Raw genomic sequence first — 12830 nt, 5'->3', positions numbered from 1 at the left:
ATTATCAGGAACAATCCTCAGTTTCACATCAGTGGGTCTTATCCCAGGCTCCTAGAAGACAGTAAATTATGTCCCCCTTCTTAAAAATTACCACTGCAAACAGAGACACAGCTGCAGTACTGCCTAGAGGACTTAGCATGGAGGAGTTACCGACGGGACTAGAGAAGCAGCAGCAGCACAGTCTAGAGGACTTAGAATGAGGAATTACCACTGTGACCAGAGACACAACTGCAACACTGCCTAGAGGACTTAAAATGGGGGAGTTACCGACGAGACCAGAGAAGCAGCAGCAGCACTGTTTACAGGACTTAGAATGAGGAATTACCACTGGGACCAGAGACACACCTGCAGCAGTGTCTACAGGACTTTGGATGAGGAATTGCCACTGGGAAGAGATATACAGCTAGCAGCACTGCCTAGAGAACTAAAAATGAGGAATTACCACTAGGAACAGAGCCACAGCTGCAGCACTGGCTAGGGACTTAAAATGTGGGAACTGCTGACAGGACCAGAGAAGCAGCTGCAGCACTGTGTAGAGGACTTAGAATGAGGAATTACCAATGAGACCAGAGTAGCAGCTAGCAACACTGTCTAGAGGACTTAGAATGGGGAATTATCACTGGGACCACAGAAGCAGCTAGCAGCACTGCCTCGTGGACTTAGAATGAGAAATGACCTCTGGGATCAGAGAAGCAGGTAGAAGCACTGTCTAAATGACTTAGAATGAGGAATTACTGATGGGACCAGAGAAGCAGTTAGCAGCACTGTGTAGAGGACTTAGAATGAGGAATTCCCAATGAGACCAGAAAATCAGCTAGCAGCATTGTCTTTGGGACTTAGAATGAGGAATTACCGACAAGACCAGAGTAGCAGCACTGTCTAGAAGACTTAGAATGAAGAATTACAGACTGGACGAGAATAGCAGCTAGCAGCACAGACTGGAATTTTTAGAATGAGGAATTACCGGCAGGACCAGAGCAGCAGCTAGCAGCACAGTCTAGGGGACTTAAAATGTGGTAATTACCGACGCGAACAGATAAGCAGCCAGAAACACTGTCTAGAGGACTTAGTATGAAGAATTACCGAAAGGATTAGAGAAGCAGCTAGCAGCACTACCTAGAGGACTATGAAAGAGGAATTACCACTCAAACCAGAGAAGCAGCTAGCAGCATTGTCTCGAAGTCTAAGAATGAGGAATTACCACTGGGAACAGAAATGCAGCGGCAGCATTGTCTAGAGGAGCAAGAATGTGAAATTACCACTGTGAACAGAAACACAGCTGCAGCATTGCCAAGATTAAATAGAATGGAGGAGTTACTGACGCAACCAGAGATGCAGCTAGCAGCACTGTTTGGAGAACTTAAAATGAGGCATTACCACTGGGACCAGAGAAGCAGCTAGCAGCACTGCCTAGAGGACTTAGAATGAGGAATTACAGACTGGACCAGAGTAGGAGCTAGCAGCACAGACTGGAATTTTTAGAATGAGGAATTACCGGCAGGACCAGAGTAGCAGCTAGCAGCACGGTCTAGAGGACTTAGAATGAGGAATTACCAATGGGACCAGAGAAATAGCTAGCTAGTAGCACTGTCTAGAGGACGTAGAATGAGGAATTACCACTGGGACCAGAGAAGCAGCTAGCAGCACTGTCTAGTGGACTTAGAATGAGGAATTACCACTGGGACCAAAGAAGCAGCTGCAGCACTGTTTAGAGGACTTAGAGTAAGGAATAACCGATGAGACCAGAGAAGCAGGTAGAAGCACTGTCTAAATTACTTAGAATGAGGACGTACCGACAGGACCAGAGAAGCAGTTAGCAGCACTGTTTAGAGGACTTAGAATGAAGAATTACTGACAGGACCAAAGAAGCAGCTGCAGCACTTCCTAGAGGACTTAAAATGCAGGAATTACAGACGGGACCAGAGAAGTAGCTGCTGTACTGTCTAGAGGACTTAGAATGAGGAATTACTGATGAGACTAGAGAAGCAGCTAGCAGCACTGTCTAGAAGACTTAGAATGAGGACGTACCACTGGGAACAGAGACACAGCTGCAGCACTGTCTAGAGGAGTAAGAATGGGGAATTACCACTGGGAACATAGACAACTGTAGCTGTACCTAAAGGACTTAAAATGTGGGAATTATCAACGGGACCAGGTAAGCAGCCAGCAGCACTGTCTAGAGAACTTAGTATGAAGAATTACCAACAGGGCTAGAGAAGCAGCTAGCAGCACTACCTAGAGGACTAAGAATGAGGAATTACCACTCGAACCAGAGAAGCAGCTATCAGCATTGTCTCGAAGTCTAAGAATGAGGAATTACCACTGGGAACAGAAATGCAGCGGCAGCATTGTCTAGAGGAGCACGAATGTGAAATTACCACTGGGAACAGAAACACAGCTGCAGCACTGCCAAGATTAAATAGAACGGAGGAGTTACTGACGCGACCAGAGAAGCAGCTAGCAGCACTGTTTAGAGAACTTAAAATGAGGCATTATCACTGGGACCAGAGAAGCAGCTAGCAGCACTGCCTAGAGGACTTAGAATGAGGAATTACAGACTGGGCCAGAGTAGCAGCTAGCAGCACAGACTGGAATTTTTAGAATGAGGAATTACCGACAGGACCAGAGTAGCAGCTAGCAGCACGGTCTAGAGGACTTAGAATGAGGAATTACCAATGGGACCAGAGAAGTAGCTAGCTAGCAGCACTGCCTAGAGGACGTAGAATGAGGAATTACCACTGGGACCAGAGAAGCAGCTGCAGCACTGTTTAGAGGACTTAGAGTAAGGAATAACCGATGAGACCAGAGAAGCAGGTAGAAGCACTGTCTAAATTACTTAGAATGAGGACGTACCGACAGGACCAGAGAAGCAGTTAGCAGCACTGTCCTGGGGACTTAGAATGAGGAATTACCAACAAGACCAGAGTAGCAGCACTGTCTAGAAGATTTAGAATGAGGAATTACAGACTGGACCAGAGTAGCAGCTAGCAGCACAGACTGGAATTTTTAGAATGAAGAAATACCGGCAGGACCAGAGTAGCAGCTAGCAGCACGGTCTAGAGGACTTAGAATGAGGAATAACTACTGGGACCAGAGAAGTAGCTAGCTAGCAGCACTGTCTAGAGGAGGTAGAATGAGGAATTACCACTGGGACCAGAGAAGCAGCTAGCAGCACTGCCTAGTGGACTTAGAATGAGAAATGACCTCTGGGATCAGAGAAGCAGGTAGAAGCACTGTCTAAATGACTTAGAATGAGGAATTACTGATGGGACCAGAGAAGCAGTTAGCAGCACGGTCTAGAGGACTTAGAATGAGGAATTACCAATGGGACCAGAGAAGTAGCTAGCTAGCAGCACTGTCTAGAGGACGTAGAATGAGGAATTACCACTGGGACCAGAGAAGCAGCTAGCAGCACTGTCTAGTGGACTTAGAATGAGGAATTACCACTGGGACCAGAGAAGCAGCTGCAGCACTGTTTAGAGGACTTAGAGTAAGGAATAACAGATGAGACCAGAGAAGCAGGTAGAAGCACTGTCTAAATTACTTAGAATGAGGACGTACTGACAGGACCAGAGAAGCAGTTAGCAGCACTGTCCTGGGGACTTAGAATGAGGAATTACCAACAAGACCAGAGTAGCAGCACTGTCTAGAAGATTTAGAATGAGGAATTACAGACTGGACCATAGTAGCAGCTAGCAGCACAGACTGGAATTTTTAGAATGAGGAATTACCGGCAGGACCAGAGTAGCAGCTAGCAGCACGGTCTGGAGGACTTAGAATGAGGAATTACTACTGGGACCAGAGAAGTAGCTAGCTAGCAGCACTGTCTAGAGGAGGTAGAATGAGGAATTACCACTGGGACCAGAGAAGCAGCTAGGAGCACTGCCTAGTGGACTTAGAATGAGAAATGACTTCTGGGATCAGAGAAGCAGGTAGAAGCACTGTCTAAATGACTTAGAATGAGGAATTACTGATGGGACCCGAGAAGCAGTTAGCAGCACGGTCTAGAGGACTTAGAATGAGGAATTACCAATGGGACCAGAGAAGTAGCTAGCTAGCAGCACTGTTTACAGGACGTAGAATGAGGAATTACCACTGGGACCAGAGAAGCAGCTAGCAGCACTGTCTAGTGGACTTAGAATGAGGAATTACCACTGGGACCAGAGAAACAGCTGCAGCACTGTTTAGAGGACTTAGAGTAAGGAATAACCGATGAGACCAGAGAAGCAGGTAGAAGCACTGTCTAAATTACTTAGAATGAGGACTTACCGACAGGACCGGAGAAGCAGTTTGCAGAACTGTTTAGAGGACTTAGAATGAAGAATTACTGGCAGGACCAAAGAAGCAGCTGCAGCACTTCTTAGAGGACTTAAAATATGGGAATTACAGACGGGATCAGAGAAGTAGCTGCTGTACTGTCTAGAGGACTTAGAATGAGGAATTACTGATGAGACTAGAAAAGCAGCTAACAGCACTGTCTAGAAGACTTAGAATGAGGACGTACCACTGGGAACAGAGACACAGCTGCAGCACTGTCTAAAGGAGTAAGAATGGGGAATTACCACTGGGAACATAGACAACTGTAGCTGTACCTAAAGGACTTAAAATGTGGGAATTACCGACGGGACCAGAGAAGCAGCCAGCAGCACTGTCTAGAGGACTTTGTATGAAGAATTACCGACGGGACCAGAGAAGCAGCTAGCAGCACTGCCTAGAGCACTAAGAATGAGGAATTACCACTTGGACCAGAGAAGCAGCTAGCAGCATTGTCTCGAAGTCTAAGAATGAGGAATTACCACTGGGAACAGAAACGCAGCGGCAGCACTGTCTAGAGGAGTAAGAATGTGAAATTACCACTGGGAACAGGAACACAGCTGCAGCTCTGCCAAGAGGAAATAGAATGGAGGAGTTACTGACGCGACCAGAGAAGCAGCTAGCAGCACTGCTTAGAGAACTTAAAATGGGGAATTACCGACGCGACCAGAGAAGCAGAGAGCAGCACTGCCTAGAGGACTGAGAATGAGGAATTACCACTGGGAACAGAAACACAGTTGCAGCACTGCCTAGAAGACTTAGAATGAGGAATTACCGACACGACGAGAAAGGCAGCTAGCAGCACTGCCTAGAGGACTGAGAATGAGGAATTACCACTGGGAACGGAAACACAGATGCAGCACTGCTTAGAGGATTTAGAATGAGAATTACCACTGTGACCAGAGACACAGCTAGCAGCACTGTCTATAGGAGTAAGATTGGGGAACTACCACTGGGAATAGAGACACAGCTGCAGCTCCGTCTAGAGGACTTATACTGGAGAAGTTACCGACAGGACCAGAGAAGCAGCTAGCAGTACAATTTAGAGGGGTAAGAATGTAGAATTACTGACAGGACAAGTATGAAGTAAAAAGAATGTTAAAGATTTGTTACATGTATTTGTAGAACACTATAGTGTAAATGTAGCCTTTGGACAACTTTTAAGCAAAGTGAGTGCTTTTTACAGATGTAAAACCTTTGTCTGAAGCAGGCGCCAGGATGGAAACCAGAGATGGTCTAACAAAGACGAGTACTTGCCGGTTTTGTTTTGCAACGGATCTGCATGAATATACGAGGCACTACATTAGCATGCCAGTAAAGATTGCTGTCGCATTTACGAGCTCCATTTGTGTTTTTGTAAGGCACAGAGCCATAAAGTTAATTACCTAGTGCAACGTCACATAACATATGCCCTAATTATTTGTAGTCTGTAATACTTACAAACACAGAAAACAAAAACAAAATTTAAAAAAAATGTGCACATCCTCCCGAAGCAGACATAATGATGGGGATTAATAACTCATTCAACATGAAGAGAGTGTTCCGTGAAGCATGTGGCGGGGCTTACAATTTTGAAATTTGGAGAAATAGAGTAAGTAAGGCTGAGTTTTTCAAATTTAGCAGTCTAGTGCGAAGCAATGAAATACTGTTGTATTCTGCTAACAATCCCCAAATTGTAGTTTGTAAGGAAAAAAAGGTAAATCCTAATGGCGGCTCCAACAACACCTCTGTATTGAATTTCTTCTGCATAAACGGTCTAAAAGCGAAAAATTCATAACCTTTGCATGTCACATAAATCAGGGCAAAAGTACTATGTAATTTTTAAAATAGAAAACCTGTGTCTGAGAAGTGATGAGAGAGAGCGAGAGAGAGCGCGAGAGAGAGAGAGAGAGAGAGGGATTCTACGCTTTCATCTAGTGGGTGTTGTGGACCTTAGAATTGTGAGACTTAGGATTTGGGACCAAAATCCTGGTTGTTTAGGAGCAGCCATAAAGCGTGTACCGCACTAATTGTAATATGATCATTCCAATTTTGATGCAAAAAAGCACGGTTTTCAATAAAGAGCGCAGGTTTTGTTTAAATTAAGTTGTACATTTTGTCTTCCGACCTCAACTCCACCTCTGTACTGTTTTCCTTTTGCTGAACTCCCAAACGTGTTAAATACAAAAACTATGCATGCCACATGAAGACTAACTCATGAAAATTACTTTGATTTTTCACAGTCGAAAACTTGTCACACACACGTTTGTGGGCGCTTATTGTTACCCAATCACAAAGGAGGGACTCTGGGCTTTTTGGGCAGGTCCAGCATACGTGCCCTAACGTAGTAACGAAACAGAAAGTATGCTGTTCCTAATTACGAGACAAGGGAAAACTAGGGGAACCGGTTTTGCATGGTCATGAGATGTAGGGGGATGGGGATTCCTCCTCTTGGAATTTGGGGCCCTCACACACCCAGTTGGGTGTCATGCTTCATCATAGGCCTGCTCCTCGTCAGGTCGGTGCTGCAATACCTGATGGGCTCCCTATGAGGGGCTCTTTGGCGGAGATCTTTTATTCCAAATTGCCGTTTGGTGCTGTGGGGGTGAGGGGCCTAACCAGTGTAGATGAGTGAGTGGAGGTGTGTAACCGGAAGGAAGTTAAAACGAGTTTGGAAGTACCAACTAAAACAATTTTGATCAATAGGTCTCCCAACCTGATTAAAAGAAACAAAGGCGCATGTCTGAGGTTATGTCTCAGGTAGGACGCTCTATTGTGTGGTCACTAATCTACAACTGGGTGTGTGAGGGCCCCAAATTCCAAGAGGAGGAATTCCCGTCCACCTCCATCTCATGATCATGCAAAAACCGGTTCCCCTAGTTTTCCCTTGTCTCGTAATTAGGAACAGCATACTTTCTGTATCTTTACTACGCTTATTGTTACCAACATGCAGAATTAAATTGAAAAATGCGCACAGTGTCCCATGGCGACCACAATAAATAATGGAAGTTGAAGTGAGGCAGCTGTGAAGCGAGATCCACGCAGATCAAATAAAGCAAAACTTGTTCAGTTGTGGGAAGTATTTAAATCACACAGTCAACCAAAACAAACCAAATGAAAACAAAAGAAAGGCATGTATCCTCCCAATGCGGCTGCAATGATGGAATAAAATGAAGCAGGCATCTGTGAAGCATGTGCAGCGCTTGTTCCCAATTTGAAACCTATCAACCAACAAGCAGTCCAATTTCCAGAGGAAACATTTCGACGAAAACCAGCAATTCTTAGAGAGAGGATGTGGCCTAACTGGAACCGGGGAACTTGGTTCAAGTCTAGTGTTAGTTCTCCTGTGACTGCCTAAGAAACAAACCAAAGCAAACCGTAAAAAGGAGTGCAACCAAACAAACAGAAATAGACAAAGGGGCAATAATGCATGTAACAGGGTCAGTGGCTAGGGGCAAGAACTACACATGGAGAGGAGGGACAAATTAGATCAATTAGCCACAGAAAGGAAAGGAATTTTGAAAAGTACACCCATGAACAAATGGCAACTGAGGGGCGTTCTGCAAGCCCCTCAGAGGAGATACACCATGTCTTGAAACTGCGGCTGCCCGCACTGCACACAGTGGGCCCTGTAAGAGAGCGGCTGCCTTAGTGCCGCTTCAGGCACCTCCCTGCACCTTGTCACGGGGACCCCCGCCTCTGAGAGTGCCCCCTCAGGTCTGGCACCTCTGCGGCATCATTTCCGGTGTGCGCTGGGCTAGGGACGGTATTTATACCTGCCCTCACCCACTGCCCACCCTGTTTGTCATCCACAGACACAGTGTCCATTAAATCAGACATAACCATGATTACGAAGAGTAGTAGTTTTGCATTCCCGTTTGGGTAAGAATTATGGCCGGCGTGGTACTATACAGAAGGAGGTCAGCTGGCAGAGATAAGGGTATGGTGTTGGCCACAAACAATAACTCGTTAAGAAATACACTGTTAGCCTGGGAGGCGAACTCCAATATGTTTTCCTGCGTATTCTGAAATCAGTGACTGGGCGGTAATGGGTAATGCACGGCCCGGCAACACCTAACAAGTAGGCCCTTATTGGCACAGTGCACCATAGGGATTTTACCCTCAACTGCGGTTAAAGTAGAGAGCAGTTGTTTCAATTCCGGGCAGGCCAGTGAACATGCCTACGGATGGGTAAATAAAGCTGTGGCTAAAACAGAGAACAGTAGTTCCCAATTTAAGTGGAGCCCATCAAACTTGCCTACGATGGAGTAAATAAGCCATGCTCAAGCCCACCAAGCAAGAGGGCTTGATTCAACATTATTCAAAATCAAATAAAATAAGAAGGGCTTGGTAAATAAGGCATGGTCTCTTGAGTGCATGCGCCATAAGGTTCCCCGATAGGGACGGGGAACACCTGCAGAGGTAGATGGGAATTGTCCAGCCAGAAGGATGGTAACCTGTGAGAGGTGAATGGAAATTGTCCAGCTAGAAGGACTGGTAACCACATGTTGCAGGAGGTTATGGAGCCTGCCATGGAAGGGGGGTGGATATAATGGTGGCCACATCCAGGACTTTGGCAGACTTACAGGGCGATCCAGAGGCTGATTGGTACGAGGGGTACCCATTCAGAAACACCGTAAGGATGCATTATGTCAAAATTCCATAGTCTTTGCGGCATGACCCTGGTTGAAAACAACAGAGCCCCGCTAGTCCTTCAGGCGGTTGTAAGCCTGAGCAACCGGGGGTTTGCCTGGTTATGCTCCACCTCTAAAAAGGCGTGAGTAAAAGTATGGGACTGGTAGTCCATGATATGTAAGGGGTATAATCCCCAGACAAATAGCACCGATTGGATTGACCACGGTGCAGTTTGGCTCATCAGGTGGGCAGGGCAGCTTAGGTTAGTCACCACTGCCTGTCCTTAGATCGCCCGTAAGTTAACCCACCAAGTTGGCATACTTCTTGTATGTAATAAACCTGCAGCAAACTGTTTTCCGAAAAAAACTTGGGTGGACTGTTTATTTTGTGCAGCTTAGGCGAGACCTAAAAAGTGGTCCACATTTGCGAATCGAGGCAGGTTTGACCATGTAAAGGCAAGAGGTATAGGTGTTTTACATAGTATGGAGGGCTGCATGCATGTGTGCTTGCTGCAGGCAATGTTGGAGGTAATGCAAGAAGAAATCGATAGTAAAACCAGCCCAGCAGGCCACAAACAGCCAAAAAACAGGCCCACGCACTGATCTGTCAGAGCAGCCCCACTGGTACTGCCCAACTGTCGTAAAGGTCAGTCCGACCCTGATGACCTTTGCCTCCACGTCTCAGTGGCAGTCCCCTCTCCTTTGCATGAGCAACTACAGCAGCCTCTCCAGCTCTGGGCTGCACTTCCACCACCTCTATGGTGGTGCTCTCCTCCCTTCCCTTCATTTTCTTTGCTGCCACTTCTGCCTCCTGCTGTGCTGTAAGCCAGCACCTGTGGGTGGCCATCACCTCCTTGCCTTTGTATCCACCAGGCTCAGGGTCCTCTTCCAAATGGCAATCTCCACTCTTCCACAAGGGAGAGGCTCTTTGTGTTCTCGCAAAAGAGGCGCAGACTCCATCCCGTACTCACCCAAAGGAGGCAGTATTCATTTCCTGGGCTTCCAGATGGAGGCAGGGCCCTCCCTGCCCTCACCAAGGGAGGGACACACTCCTACATTTACTCCCCAGGGTCCTTTCTGCATTCACCCCACAAGGCGGAGGCCCCTTCGGTACTCACCCTCGGTGCTCCGTCGAGGCTTCGGGAACCTGAAGCACATGAGGATGGAGAGGTGGAGCAGGGAAGAAGGGGGCATCTTTTGGGAATGGCCTCTGGGGCAGAGACCCCTCATAGTCGGATTGTCAGAGCACAGGACCCCAATGGTGGCCCTGGAGCAAGGGTGGGCACTGGAAGAGAGAAAGAAAGGCAGAGACGAAAGCGAAGAGACCAAAGGGCTGGGAGAAAGTCAGAGAAGAGTAGGAGGGGGTGATGAGAAGGGAGAGTGGCAAGGAAGAAAAGAGAACAACATTGTTTGGAGGGGAGAGACAGAAAAGCTGAGAAGGGAAGAAAGATGAGAGGGGCAGAGAGATGAAAAGAGAATGAGTGCGTAAGGTAGAGGCAGGGAAAGGGAGACAAGACAGAGATGGAGGAGAGACCAAGTAAGCAATAAGGGAAGAGAAAAAGGAACATGTGATGTACATAGAGGGTGAGAGAATAAACAAGCATTTGCAATGCGATAGGTCTCGCATTTCCATTAGTTTGAGCTATTGACATTGTAAATGACAATGATTTTTTTTTTCTTTTTTAAAACATACAAAAGGCATTGTCATTTACAATGCCAATAGCTTAAACTCTCATAAATGTGAGACCTATTACATTGTTGGTGTCCTTAATGGCCCGGGTGGCGTGGTTGCCCTACTTGGCTTTATGTCAACACGGCACAGAGATCACAGTCCTGGGCCTTCCTTTTGCAAATGGTTGTTTTAAGGCGTGTCAGTCTACTAGGTTAAATTGAAGTGAACCAAGCCTACAGCTGCAAGAATCCATTAGAATAACAATTAAAATCCCAGGGCTCACACCATAGTATCCTGGCGACAAGGTAAACTCTGTGACGTGCAGCGTGAGAAGATGGCAGGTGTCTGGGGAAAGGGAGAAGATGGCAAGGTGGGTCAATGTGAAAAGTTGGCACTGGCAGGCAGTTTGAAGAGCTGACACTGGTGGGAAGAGCAAGCAGCTTCCATTGGAGGGCAGCGTGGCAAGCTGGCACTGGTGGACGATGTAGGAAGTTGGCATTGGTGGGCAGTTTGAGAAGTTGGCAATGACAGACTGTGTGAGGTACAGTAATTGGTGAAGAGTGAGTGAAGGAATCTGGATACTGCGAGAGAAGACGGCATTGAAGAAAGACAGCAAAGAGGCACTGTGAAAAGACAGCAAAGATGGGCTGTGTACAAAGCGGACATCATGGCATTGTAAGAAGAAGGCACTACAAGGAACTGTCACATGCTGGCACCAGTGGGTCTCGTTGGGTGCTTACACTGGAAAGCAGCGCCTGGAGCTAACAGCTGTCACAGAAGCAGTGCAAGGAGCTTGCCTCCTTGGGCACAGTGAGCACAGTGAGAAGCATGAACTGATCATTTTGATAAAGTTGAAGCGGTGGGCTCTTTGCCGCAAACCTCCGTAATACTTCTGTGCACCCTAATCTCCGTACCGATCTGTTCCCCATGCCCGAGGTCTTCGGTCCTCCAGAGTAATGTCCACACTGCGCTACCCTTTACTCTCTGGGGTTTCAGGGCGCCATACTGCGTCCTGTGTCTTTCGGCCTGAGAGGCAGATGAAGCCTGAGAAGGGCAGAGCGCAGGAGCAGGGAATTTTTATTGTTTACCGGAAATACAGAGAGCATTGCACAGAGAGGAAGCCCAGTCTGAGCACAGGGCTCACATTACAGCCACAGCCGATGCTGGGCGGACTCATCTGGCGGGGGAGGGTAGCACAAGTACCAGATGCAGGGGCACAGCTTGCGCGGGTATGGGACTGTTTGAGTCCTACAGATGCCAAGTCTGTTTACATTTATAGAAAGGCAGGAGGTTGTGGTGAAACTGAGCCCGGTCCCTTTAGGAAAGTTTTATCTTAGCTATACTACTATGAAAGTGAAGAAGGGACAATTACTTGTTCACAGGTCATAAAGTAGGCAGTTCTAATCGAGTAATGCTAATCACATTGAAAGACACGGATCACAAATCCGGTTGCCCACTTGCTTGTCCTTGGCAAGCCCCATCTGCTCTCCTAAAATAAATTCCGGTCAGCAGGGCTTTCACATACACAGGAAAACAGAAACCGGAGTGGAAAACAGATGCTGGGTTTTCACCTGCCATGAGAGATAAAGCGTTTGCAAAACATGCTCCTAGACCAGCCGTCTTCCTTACTCTGTGCCCCAAATGAACAGGGACACGTTTCTCCAAGGGAATCTCGCGCCTGCATTACTTTACAAAAGCTATGCATATTTTATGATGTTTTTTCTTAAATCCTGTGTAAACCTGCGAGGAGGGAATTTTGACTGCCTCTATTTTGGCAAGCTCTTTAATGAAAAGCAACGAAAAGGGAAGCGGTTGCAAAAACAGGAAAAGAATACAAGCAGCAGAGGAGGAACATGACTGAGAAGAAATAACACAGGACAGCCAGGCAAAAGTGTCCAAAATGATGATGACAGTGAATCTTATAGTATAAACATCTGCAATGAACAGTTAGCTCATGCTCATAAATTCCCGCAGCAGCCTAGCGACAACAACACGCTTGACAGCATACAGTGTTTCCTCACAAAGCTGCCGCTGGACCCATCTTTCAGATCTCGTTAGCGAGCAGGCTGCTGGAAATGCCTGTCACCTGCACCATTCTGCACACCGCCCCTGCCTTTTTCCTGAAGGCATGGCCAGAGCCCGGGCCGGTTCTGCGGTGTGAACGCTCCCGCAGCCCGGAGCATCCCACAAGAACCAGCGACATGCCTCCTTATCTCACCTCTTACCTCAAG

At 47.0% G+C, this 12830-nt stretch overlaps 1 protein-coding gene across 2 annotated transcripts in view; it reads right to left on the bottom strand.

Moving 5' to 3' along the window:
• Nucleotides 1-12830, bottom strand: part of LOC146811598 (integrin alpha-M-like) — a 500127-nt gene that overhangs the window by 389382 nt on the left and 97915 nt on the right. Inside the window, exon 1 of one of the 2 annotated variants that reach the window (XM_085618579.1) lies at nt 11340-11458. The exons of the other annotated variant lie outside the window; for it this stretch is intronic. The gene's annotated coding sequence lies outside the window, so the exon portion shown is untranslated. Of the gene's footprint in view, nt 1-11339; nt 11459-12830 lie in introns of those variants that run through there. 2 annotated transcript variants of the gene reach the window in all.

Source organism: Triturus cristatus, chromosome 7, assembly GCF_964204655.1.
Source record: "Triturus cristatus chromosome 7, aTriCri1.1, whole genome shotgun sequence".
Taxonomy (NCBI): Eukaryota; Metazoa; Chordata; class Amphibia; order Caudata; family Salamandridae; genus Triturus; species Triturus cristatus.
Note: the sequence above shows the minus strand (reverse complement) of the source record. Positions and strands in the feature narration are given on the sequence as shown.